Below are 13387 nucleotides of genomic sequence, written 5' to 3'. Positions count from 1 at the left end.
ATACCATTCAGCAACTTCTCGAGATCTTCTGCAGTCACAGATAAAATAACAATATCATCGGCAAATCTCAAGGTTTTGATTTCCTCTCCTTGAACTGTGATTCCCTTTCCAAATTTCTCTTTGATTTCCTTTACTGCCTGTTCTATGTAAACATTGAAAAGGAGAGGGGACAAACTGCAGCCTTGCCTCACTCCTTTCTGGATTGCTGCTTCTTTTTCAAAGCCCTCGATTCTTATCACTGCATACTGATTTTTATACAGGTTGTAGATAATTCTTCGTTCTCGGTATCTGATCCCTATCATCTTCAGAAAAGGACATTCCAGGAATAATTAATGAACAAGGGGAGTGTGTATGTGAGGATCTTCAAAAGGCAGAAGTATTCAGTCAGCAGTATGTAAAGATTGTTGGTTACAAGGATAATGTCGAGATAGAGGAAGAGACTAAGGCCAAAGAAGTAATAAAATTTACATATGATAACAATGACATTTACAATAAGATACAAAAGTTGAAAACTAGAAAAGCGGCTGGAATTGATCAGATTTCTGGGGATATACTAAAGACAATGGGTTGGGATATAGTACCATATCTGAAGTACTTATTTGATTATTGTTTGGTCAAAGGAGCTATACCAGATGAATAGAGAGTTGCTATAGTAGCCCCTGTGTATAAAGGAAAGGGTGATAGACATAAAGCTGAAAATTACAGGCCAGTAAGTTTGACATGCATTGTATGTAAGCTTTGGGAAGGCATTCTTTCTGATTATATTAGACATGTTCGTGAAATTAATAACTGGTTCGATAGAAGGCAATTCGGTTTTAGGAAAGGTTATTCCACTGAAGCTCAACTTGTAGGATTCCAGCAAGATATAGCAGATATCTTGGATTCTGGAGGTCAAATGGACTGTATCGCGATTGACATGTCTAAAGCATTTGATAGGGTGGATCATGGGAGACTACTGGCAAAAATGAGTGCAATTGGACTAGACAAAAGAGTGACTGAATGGGTTGCTATATTTCTAGAAAATAGATCTCAGAGAGTTAGAGTAGGTGAAGCTTTGTCTGACCCTGTAATAGTTGCGAGGGGAGTTCCTCAGGGCAGTGTTATCGGACCTTTATGTTTTCTTATATATATAAATGATATGAGTAAAGGAGTGGAATCGGAGGTAAGGCTTTTTGCGGATGATGTTATTCTCTATAGAGTGATAAATAAGTTACAAGATTGTGAGCAACTGCAACGTGACCTCGAAAATGTTGTGAGATGGATAGCAGGCAATGGTACGTTGATAAACGGGGCTAAAAGTCACGTTGTGAGTTTCACAAATAGGAAAAGTCCTCTCAGTTTTAATTACTGCGTTGATGGGGTGAAAGTTCCTTTTGGGGATCATTGTAAGTATCTAGGTGTTAATATAAGGAAAGATCTTCACTGGGGTAATCACATAAATGGGATTGTAAATGAAGGGTACCGATCTCTGCACATGGTTATGAGGGTGTTTAGGGGTTGTAGTAAGGATGTAAAGGAGAGTGCATATAAGTCTCTGGTAAGACCCCAACTAGAGTATGGTTCCAGTGTATGGGACCCTCACCAGGATTACCTGATTCAAGAACGGGAAAAAATCGAAAGAAAAGCAGCTCGATTTGTTCTGAGCGATTTCCGACAAAAGAGTAGCGTTACAAAAATGTTGCAATGTTTGGGTTGGGAAGAATTGAGAGAAAGAAGAAGAGCTGCTCGACTAAGTGGTATGTACCGAGCTGTCAGCGGAGAGATGGCGTGGAATGACATCAGTAGACGAATAGGTTTGAATGGCGTTTATAAAAGTAGGGAAGATCACAATATGAAGATAAAGGTGGAATTCAAGAGGAGAAACTGGGGCAAATATTCATTTATAGGAAGGGGAGTTAGGGATTGGAATAACTTACCAAGGGAGACGTTCAATAAATTTCCAATTTCTTTGAAATCATTTAGGAAAAGGCTAGGAAAGCAACAGATAGGGAATCTGCCACCTGGGTGATTGCCCTAAATGCAGATCAGTATTGATTGATTGATTGACAGAATCATATAGGTCTTACGGGGAAGATGGGACAGGAAAGGGCTAGGACTGGGAAGGAAGCGGTCTTGGCTTTAATTAAGGGACAGCCCCAACATTTGCCTGGTGTGCAAATGGGAAACCACGGAAAACCACCCACTATCTCCCGAATACTCGCTACTGGCCTCACTTAGGCGACTGCAGCTATCGAGCTCGGTATATCAGTGTTTAGTTTACAATTTGATTTACGTTGCACCGACGCAGATAGGTCTTATGGCGGCGATGGGGTGGGAAGTCCTAGGAGTGGATAGGAAGCGGCCGTGTCCTTAATTATGGTACAGCCGTAGAATTTGCCTGGTGTGAAAATGGGAGACCGCGGAAAAATATCTTCAGGGCTGCCGACAATGGGGTTCGAACCCACTATATCCCGAATACAAGCTCACAGCCGCGCGCCCCTAAATATTTCAGTGTTAGAGTGTTGGTCATGGATATATAATTTTATCAGCTGCTGCTGACGTTAGCCAATCAGATCACTACGCGAGCATTTTCAAATTGGCTTTGCGCTGCACTGTTGCTAAATCTAAGAGTCACGTCTAAATCGTACATAGACACTGTATTTAAAAATCCACAATCAGTCAAGCAACTAATATTAAAACCATCCTAGGGATATGAGCTACGTATTTTAGGTAAATATAATGAAGTATGAGAATGTATTATTTATTTATTCCTAAAAGCTACAATCATTTTCTTAACCGTCATTATCCGGTCGATTAGATTAGCAGTTTGCCTTTTTCTACCATTAGGAGCGCTAATGTGAGTCAGTGCATTATCTCACTTAAGCACCACTACGAGCGATAATGCGAGTCAACACAGAGTTTCACTTAAGCCCTTATAACTATATTTCGGTGTCGACATTTTTGAAAAATCAAGAAAACACCTGAGCGTGTTGAGCCAAGGAACACATTGCAGAAAGAAATGTGTAAATAATTTGGCTAGGATATGAATCAAGAAGAATACGAATAGGTATTTTAGGATATTTTCACGGAAATGCATTTAGGCCGGAATTGTTTTTCAAATTTGTTTTTTTAGTTTGATCCAGCTATCCATGACTCACAATTTGAAACTTTTTCGGGCCCTTTACCTACGGCACAATAAATTGATTAATTTTGCGTTTTTCGTACTAGAATATGGGGCCCCTACTTTGTTTGCTAAGAAATTAAAAATCGGCGTATTTTTATCACATTTTCGGGGAAATATATCGGATATAACGTCCAATGTTGACTTTTGTTTGTTATGCATTTGCGGATTGCTGACAACAATGTCAAGCTTATTTTCAAAATTATGCTTTCAGCAGATTGTAGATTTAAGTCAGTTTAGTCTGTTTAGTCAAGACCAACATGAGAACACCATACAAAGTATATATCTTCGCCGGGAGAGAGGTTTGAATACCTGACAGAATAGCACCAAAGCAAGTACGCTACAGTAAAATATGTCGTATGGGTTTTAATGCCGAGAGTATCCGAGAACTAGTTCGGCTTTCCAAGTGCAGGTCTTTTATGAATTACCTCCCATAGGCGACCTGCACTATGCTACAGTGACCAATGGTGTGTTTGTGTTTGAATCTGATTTCTCTGCAAAGCTCTGAAGCCAGTCATAATTCACGTGAAGATTTAGCTACAGTGCCGCGAAAAGCCCATATTAATTCGCCAGTGAAGCGATCTGATTGGCTGACTTCGGTAGCTGACAAGATGACAACAGTGTGATATACGAAATTATTTCTTTCAAATTATTTGTCAGCATGACCAACGTTATAACGCTCACATACCCGGTTCATGTATGCTATTTGCAATATAAGAAGGGAGTATAGTTTTATCATAAATGAAATGAAATTCACCTGAGACGAACATAGCGTACCATGCATTCGTCCTTTTCTTAGCTACTATATACTGAATATTAGTTGACGTAAACAGTGTCAGATCTAGTGTTAGGATTAGGGAATGAGAACTAAAAATTATTTTGTAAAGAAATTGGTTGGAGAGATTTTCACACAGATTTAATATAATAATGTTTACGTCCATACAACTACCTTTTTTCGGTCTTCGGAGACGCTGACGTGGCGGAATTTTGTCCCGACAGAGTATTTTTAACCTGCCAGTATATCTAACGACAAGAGACTGACATACTTTTAGTTTAATATGTTCATAAACCTACATGCAGAGATTCTGATGAATTCATTATAAACCCACCCAATATGATAGCGTACGGGAGTGAAGCGTTGCCATTCGTGAAAACAAGGTACTCTAGGTAAATACAACTATCCTTGTCATATTTAGATCCACCAGTTGTTTGAATACCGTTCACTAGATAGATACGTGTTACATTGCAATGATAGTGTCTCAACACAGTGTTAAGAATGGAATACTCACTAAAGAACAGAAAGAATGGATTGTGCGGAGCAACTTAAAATTGATGTCATGGTTATGGACTAAGCCTTAAAAAAGTACGGTAGTCTAAAGTAATCTGTTTACCTGTTTCACTTGGTATGGGAAATCATTTGACATGGTACCTTACAGCTTTCTTCTATGTGATTCTCACATTTGCAGAATAAATCCAATTACTGTGCGATTCTCTGACACAGTGATGTTTCAATGGTATACATCCATTATTGCTTCGAACTCATCTGAAAATGTACAGTCAGGTAGTTTTTAAGTTAGAAGAGACACATTACAAGGACATAACTTTAGTCGTATCTGGTATTATTAGTTTTAGGGCACACCGGGCGAGTTGGCCGTGCGCGTAGAGGCGCGCGGCTGTGAGCTTGCATCCGGGAGATAGTAGGTTCGAATCCCACTATCGGCAGCCCTGAAGATGGTTTTCCGTGGTTTCCCATTTTCACACCAGGCAAATTCTGGGGCTGTACCTTAATTAAGGCCACGGCCACTTCCTTCCAACTCCTAGGCCTTTCCTATCCCATCGTCGCCATAAGACCTATCTGTGTCGGTGCGACGTAAAGCCCCTAGCAAGAAAAAGTTTTAGGACACACCCTCATTACTTCTGTATATGGATGAAAATGGTTTCCAAATCAGAGAAACAGAAAACAGAGAAAAAGGTCGGATCTCACATCTGGGATGCATGGGTGACTAACTTTATCCAGTCTCAAAACCAAAATAAAAGAGATTTTAAGGATAACCGTGTCACGCTCGAAGGACATCTGCATAGAGTCGACGAGGATAGGAGTGAATGAAATGAAAAGGGGATACTAAATAAGAGCTTCGCCTCTGGAACTACCAAGAATGAAACTGTTCATAAAAGTAAACTGTCAGAACTTGAAACAATAAGGGCAAAGTTGTAGTATAAATTTGTAGGAAGACTCAAGTCAATCACGAAGGCTTCCTGACGCAACCTCAGTTTGGCTGTCAACACGCACGCAGTAACTGTCAACACGCACGCAGTAACTGTCAACACGCACGCAGTAACTGTCAACACGCACGCAGTAACTGTCAACACGCACGCAGTAACTGTCAACACGCACGCAGTAACTGTCAACACGTACGCAGTAACTGTCAACACGCACGCAGTAACTGTCAATACGCACGCAGTAACTGTCAACACGCATGCAGTAACTGTCAACACGCACGCAGTAACTGTCAACACGCACGCAGTAACTGTCAACACGCATGCAGTAACTGTCAACACGCACGCAGTAACTGTCAACACGCACGCAGTAACTGTCAACACGCACGCAGTAACTGTCAACACGCACGCAGTAACTGTCAACACGTACGCAGTAACTGTCAACACGCACGCAGTAACTGTCAATACGCACGCAGTAACTGTCAACACGCATGCAGTAACTGTCAATACGCACGCAGTAACTGTCACCACGGATTACCAAGGTTTATCAAAGTGGACTGGCCCGAGCGTTGAAACAAGGCGGCTGATTCACATCCATATGACAAGATCAAAGTACCATCACCAAAAAAAAAGTAAAATAGAGAGAAAAATATTCCCGTGAGACTCTGAGGCCTGGAGTTGTTGATATCGCACAACTCTGAGCTTGGCCAATAGAGAACTACTTTATATACAATGTATGAATACCCACAATTGAATTAAAACGAGTGGCTGACGAGAAATGCTCACCATTAATAATGATTTTCAGTTGAAAGTAGTCATATTGGAGGAATTCACCTTCCCATGATGACGGAGTAGTTTGCATACGAAATTTACAGTTGAAGTGATTGATGTTAATGTCAGCAAGAACTGGTTGAAGAAGTGACTGACAGCGGGAATAATGTTCCTTGAAGCGAAATGATATACAGTCAAAGATATACAACTCGAATCTTCCGATATTGCGAAGAGATTTTCGTTTCCAGATGGAATCTTGTATGTTTTACGTGTTACATATTTTTTATTCCTGGAGGTTCTATTACCGGAATTTTTCGATACCACGAAGGATATTTCAAGCCCTGATGTAAAATCTGTTTCTGTACCTAGAAATTACGCTTATAAGTGCACATTATCCCTACGAAAAACTAGTTCATTTAGAAGGAACGTGAAATCAAATCGTCTCCTTTTAAGCTCACTGGACAAAAATGTAATCACCCCTGGGGAAGCCATTACAAGTATCATTGAATACCGTGTAGCTCTGCCTCTGGACTTGATAACTGCCTGAATTCGGTTAGGAAGTGAGTCCACAGGGTTGTGATGGTACGTCGCATTCAACTGAAGCCACACTCTGAAGAGTTGATCGCGCAATTCCACCAAATTTCCGGGATGCTGATGTGGCGTTTAACCCGCTGTTACAACACGTCACAGAGATTTTCAATGAATTTACACTGAGGTGATTTTGCAGGCCAATCGAGACGTAACAGGTGGGAGAGTGTTCATAAAACCAAAGCCAACACCTGATCATCCAGAATGTTTAAATAAACATGCTGGTACATGTTATAGGTCACCTCAGTGAGTGGGCCCAATCCGTGGTACGAAGAACACCCCCGAAACATCACAGACTCAATTGAATCGACCTCACACACATCCAGGATAAAATAGTTCATTTAGACTTCGGTGCACTCGACGTGCGTCATTGGGATACAGGCAATAACGGGATTTTTCAGACCACATTACGTTCCGTGGTTCAGCTACTGTTCATGTTCGATTATTTCTAGCCCATTGAAAACGCGCAGTTTCATGTGTCTGTGTGAACAGTGGCATCATGCGAGGTGACTGACTCCAAATGTTCATTGTATGCAGTTCCTGTTACAATGTTCTCTGGCTGACAGGTTGAAATAGACCTTCATTCACTGGCTGCAGGAATTCCTGGCGGGTTTGGAAGCAATTTTGATTCACAAGCTGTGAAACGCGTCTCCGGTCCCTCTCAGTCAGGATCTTTTTCCGACCACAATTCTGAAGTCGTGTTTCGTGGCCACATATAGTACACCACTGCTTGTAGACATGTTCAACAGTCCTCTGCGAAACGCCAACAAATCCAGCAACTTCTCGCACCGTATGATCAGGGCCACAGTCAAGCACGAATGCTCCTTTTTGCCGCTCTGTCACATCCTTACGTTACTCATGTTGACGATTATTATCCGCTTGAAACATCAATCTATCACTGATCGCTACTGCCTTACTCTCACGCAGAGGCAGAGCGCGTGCGGTTGAGCATGGTAACCGTTCACTGCACCACCTGTACAGCCTTAACCGTCCATCTGTGCTAGCATACTAGGGTGACTACTTTACATTCGGGTGAACTTACGAGCAATCTCCAAATTTTAGTCAGAATGTATTGTTTGGCTAGCCGCATACCAGAGCATCTTAACGGCACTGCACAGTCACGTACTAAAGCAGTATAAAATCCTACTTAAGGCTACTTCACAACACTCATCAAGCTGAGTTTATGGGGTTGTGTGTTAGTTGGGAGTTCCTGACCTGCTGGCTTGGTCAAACCGTAGCCAGATTTCACAGTTTTATTCAAGGGAAATCATCAGTTGGTGAACGCATGTTGGGTGTTGTCAATTTGCTAGAGAAATTTGTATAGAGTACAGTGTTACATAGGAAACTCTAGATGAAAATTACGAAATTTTCTTCAGTAAGAATATGTAAGGTAAGGGTGTATTTTGCCCGGACGCAGGTCCAAACCCACTCAGAGTTGCGCGCGTGAGCCGGAGTTTACGTACGGTAGGATGGCCAGTTCCTTTCCGCTCCTCCATTCCCTTACCCCCACCGACAGCGCGTGGCAACCCATGCCCAATGTTGCTTAACTTCGAAGATCTCACGGGATCCGGTGTTTCAACACGACTACGGCCATTAATAAGAATATGTATCTTAAATGGGAATGTTCAATGTTCCCTATTAAAGTATAATAAATCTGGTTTTAAAACAACGACTCGTAGAGAAAATGATAATGGTTGGTGGAGCTGAACTATATGCACGTTATTGTTTTCTATATCTAATATATGATAACTCAAAGTGTTTTCAGCATCCACAAGCATTTCGAGGTATCGAAGCTCGACTGTATGTTTAGCTATTTAGGATCAAGTGGTTTGAAAGTATGGTTTGAAGGATCTGAACGTAACCAATGTTCGCTGCCAGGAATTAATATGGAACAGAAAACTATGAGATATATACTATAATATCTGGATGTTCGGTGCTTGTGTCCGGCAAATACAAGGAGAGACACGATTTTCCCATCAAATATATTTTGGTCACTACAGCATCGGAACTGTTATACTTTAAAAGCCTGTTAAGGTAATGGAAGAAAACAGTTACAAGCTCTACTGGGACAGAGCTTGTTGAATGTCAGACATATGACACCTAACAGACCAGTTAACACTCTTTGTCACCACACAGCCAAACATGTTTGGATGGTCGATTTTACAGTTTCATATAGTCGAAATAATCAGACATCTCGTGAAACGAAGTGCCTACACAGTCTGTTAAAGATCAGTAGAGTTACTTATTATTTGAAGCATCGGCCTATAGAATTGTTTGAAGCGACTCTCCATGTCATCCAAATATGTGCTAACCTTTTCTTGTTAACATAACTACTACATCTTACATCTACACTAATATGTTTTTGTAGACATGACTTAGTCTAGCTCTACTGTTCTTACCCATGTATTTCCCTCAACAAATTAATTGTACGCGTATTGGCTCTCTCTCCTTCTTTCTCTATTTACTGCTGGTCACTTTTTTCCATATATTCCCTTCTCACCAACTCGATTCAATAGCTAACATATTCATTTAACATCATATTTACAAAGTTTATATTCAATTTATTTCTTCACTAGTTATTGCAGACGTTTTCACTTATATACATTGCGACATTCCACACAAATATTTTCGAAAATAATTTCCTTACATCGTTGTTGCACCTCAAAATAGCGTTATGTGACAATGTTGAGGGGAGAAGTACTGACCCGCAGCACATACTGTTATGTGACAATGTTGAGGGGAGGAATACTGACCCGCAGCACATGCTGTTATTTGACAATGTTGAGGGGAGAAATACAGACCCGCAGCACATGTTGATATGAGACAATGTTGAGGGGAGAAATACTGACCCCCAGCACATACTGTTATGGGATAATGTTGAGGGGAGGAATACTGACCCGTAGCACATGTATAACTTAGAACGGAAATTCGTTGATATCGGCGTAGTTCATACAAAACTGAACCATAGAAGACACAACCTTTCTGGTCAGAGATATGAGATGACATATTATCCCATAGCGGTTTTCCTAGGTGCAACGACGATGTGCATATTTACGTGTGAAGTGAGACAATTTCTTCTTGCAATTCTAATTTGTACTTTTCTTCTTATTGATATTACTTTGAGATCGACGGATCTCGTTGCTGTAAAAAAAATATTTCAATCCAATACCATTCAGAATGGCATTTTGTAATTCCTTTTTTCACATGTCATTAAATTATTTGAAGAAACGCCATCTGTTTCAGCCTCCGGCGGATTCGGGAAGGTGGGCTGCTGGAGAGAATGAAAAGGGAGTCAACGATTCAGAGTTTCCAACCTGCGATTGGAGAACCAGCGAGCGTCACTCTGATGGAGGTGGCCCCCATTTTAGTTGCATTAGGGATAGCATGTTGTTTATCTTTTGTCATACTTGCATTGGAGGTCTTTAGAGCAAAGTATAGGAAGAAGAAACAAACCAGTAACTAGGTAAATATGTTCACATGTTCTGAGTATGTATATGTATATATATTTTCGTAGAAATGTTCATAAAAGACCTTTTCTTGTTATCTCTGTCAATATGAACTGTTTATGATATAAATTTGAATTATTTACAGATCTATTTGTGGAGAAACCCAATAGACCTATATTTGTCGTCAATTTCTGAACTTAAGTTACTGAAATGAAGTAAATAAAGGTATAGATGACTTGTCCTGAAACTAGCCTTGTCACTTGCCTGTTTCCTACCCATATAGTGATTTTTGGAACCAACATATGAGCTAAAGAAATTACCATTCATAATAACTTGAAGTTGTTTGCTTCTAGAATTAACTTAGACATCTGTAAGAGCTTTTCACCTCCAGTATATGTCTGGGAGCATTTACCAATGTAACATAGCAAGATCAAATGAATCACTCAACACCTGACAGTTCCTAGATGACCACCATTTTCCACTTTGTCCTTTGAACATGCGTTCATCCGATTTATTGTAGAACTTTATTGAACATGCACTGTTCAAAATCAGCTGTCTGGACATCCCTGTGAGTAACGAGACAAAAGCCAAGCACTGTTATGATATCTGTAATCAGATTTCCCGTTTCAACTATCCTCTAAGCTCCCTCTGTAGGTCTGCGAAATCCTAACATCGCAGGTTGGAACCCCACGGTGGTAGTCGTATTTAAAAACAAATCTTTCAGCACTGAATGTCGTACAAATCCAACATGTAAAACTTCAAGATAACACATTAGGACAATATTGTTCTTTTAGCTATACCTTATTTGATCTAACACTAAAACTTAATATTCAATCTGTCACATTTTAGACAGATTTTGAAGAAATCAACTATTGCCCATACTAGATGGTCAAAAATATTGCAAGAGTAGACTCCTGGATATTTTTAGTTATTTGATCACATGCCTGTTTTTGATCCCAAACAAATATCTTACGAGCTGCTGGTAATTAGCACTAAAGCACCAGGGACAGTGCATCTGATCCATCCAACAGGTGAAGATTGAGTAGATCACGGGAAGACAATAACATAAGGTGCACAATTCAATTACATATGATGTGCGACAATCAGGGCCCTGGAAATAACGAAAACACTGGAAAGTAAAGAACTGCTCTTAGATAGTAGAAATATTGTCACTCACCGTTAAAGACCTGATAAGTAAACCTCGTTGAAAAATATGATGTCATACGAAAAAGAAATATCGTTCAGGGCATTTCGAGTTTGCTTAACATTCTACCGAGACATTTACTCTTTTGTTGAACAGCTGTTCGAAATGCAAGTACGGGATGAGTGGATCGAAGAGCAAGGAATTCACTGACATAGAGGATCAAAACATTTCCACCACACCAGGGAACACGATGACATGTAGACTATATTAAGTATCGTACAGGCACGTCATAAACACTCGCTCAAGAACTCAGCTGTACTGAGCAGCAACCAGACTCCACACGCACAGATCGACGTCATTTGTGACATCGAGGGTTATTTTATGGGGTACTATTGCATTCCAGTTCGGTTTGCTTCTAGTACTGATTGACGGTATGTTGCATGTCAAGATGTAGAACTTTTCATATCAATCAATCAATCAATCAATCAATCAATCAATCAATCAATCAATCAATCAATCAATCAATCAATCAATCAATCAATCAATCAATCAATCAATCAATCAATCAATCAATCAATCAATCAATCAATCAATCAATCAATCAATCAATCAATCAATCAATCAATCAATCAATCAATCAATCAATCAATCAATCAATCAATCAATCAATCAATCAATCAATCAATCAATCAATCAATCAATCAATCAATCAATCAATCAATCAATCAATCAATCAATCAATCAATCAATCAATCAATCAATCAATCAATCAATCAATCAATCAATCAATCAATCAATCAATCAATCAATCAATCAATCAATCAATCAATCAATCAATCAATCAATCAATCAATCAATCAATCAATCAATCAATCATCTGACATTAGCGTTGTCGTACATGTGACAGATTTCCTAACAATTGTTTTCTTAAACGTTTTCAAAGAAGTTGGGAAATTATCAAACATTTCCCCTGATAATTTATTCCAATCCCTTACTTCTCGTTCTAGAAATTAATATTTGCCCTAATTCCTCCTATTGAATTACAACTTAATCTTCATATTATGATCTTTCCTAACTTTAAGCTCCGCTCAAGCTTATTTGTCTGCTTATGTCGTTCCACGCAATCTCTCCACTGACAGCTCGGAGCATACCACACAGTCAGATATCCCCCAGAACAACTCGTGCTGCTTTCCTTTGAATTTCTTCCAGTTCTCGTGTCAAATAGTTCTAGTGAGGGTCCCATACACTGGAGCCATACACTAACTGCTGTCTTACCGGAGACTTATACGCCCTCATTTACATCCTTACCACAACAACTAAATACCCTCATAACTATGTGCAGAGATCTGTAATCTTTTAATCTTTGTTTTCCTTCACCTCTAAGATGCGCCTTGGGACTATTTACCAATGTAATCAAGCATGATAAAATGAATCACTCAACACCTGATAATTCCTAGATGGCCACCATTTTCTACTTGGTCCTTCGATCACGCGTTTAGCCGATTTATTGTCTGATTATTTTCTAGTCACTTGCTTTTCAACAAAATATTTTGGAGTCACCAGCTTATCAGAGGATTTTGAAGTCACCAGGTGATCACCAGAAGATTTTGGAATTACCAGTTTATTATCAGAGGAATTTTGGAACCACCAGCTCATCATATGAGGATTTTAGAGTCACCATCTGATAACCGTAAGATTTTTAGAGTCACCAGTTACAGCTTCAAAGAGCAGAATGCACCTGAAAGAATACAGTTCTTTCGGCTGGATTTGGGAGAAAAGTGTGAAAGAAAATTCTATAATAACGTAAAATATGTGCGATATCTCAAATGACTGGGTTAGAAGGGAAATGTAGAGGTGGGTATTGGTAATAATCACAACGAACGGTGGGAAATAAGCTTAAGGTCAGTCTAGTATTAAATGGTAATTAGGCTGTCGAAAGCAATACAGTTTTTCAAACCCATCCAAGTACATTTGTCGAGAAAAGAGGAAGGGAAATATGAAATTTTTGTCTATTGCGTTTAAAGCAGATGTACGGGAAGCTTCTATGGACAGTAATGAATA

Source organism: Anabrus simplex, chromosome 6 (genome assembly GCF_040414725.1).
Source record: "Anabrus simplex isolate iqAnaSimp1 chromosome 6, ASM4041472v1, whole genome shotgun sequence".
NCBI classification, from domain to species: Eukaryota; Metazoa; Arthropoda; class Insecta; order Orthoptera; family Tettigoniidae; genus Anabrus; species Anabrus simplex.
Note: the sequence above shows the minus strand (reverse complement) of the source record.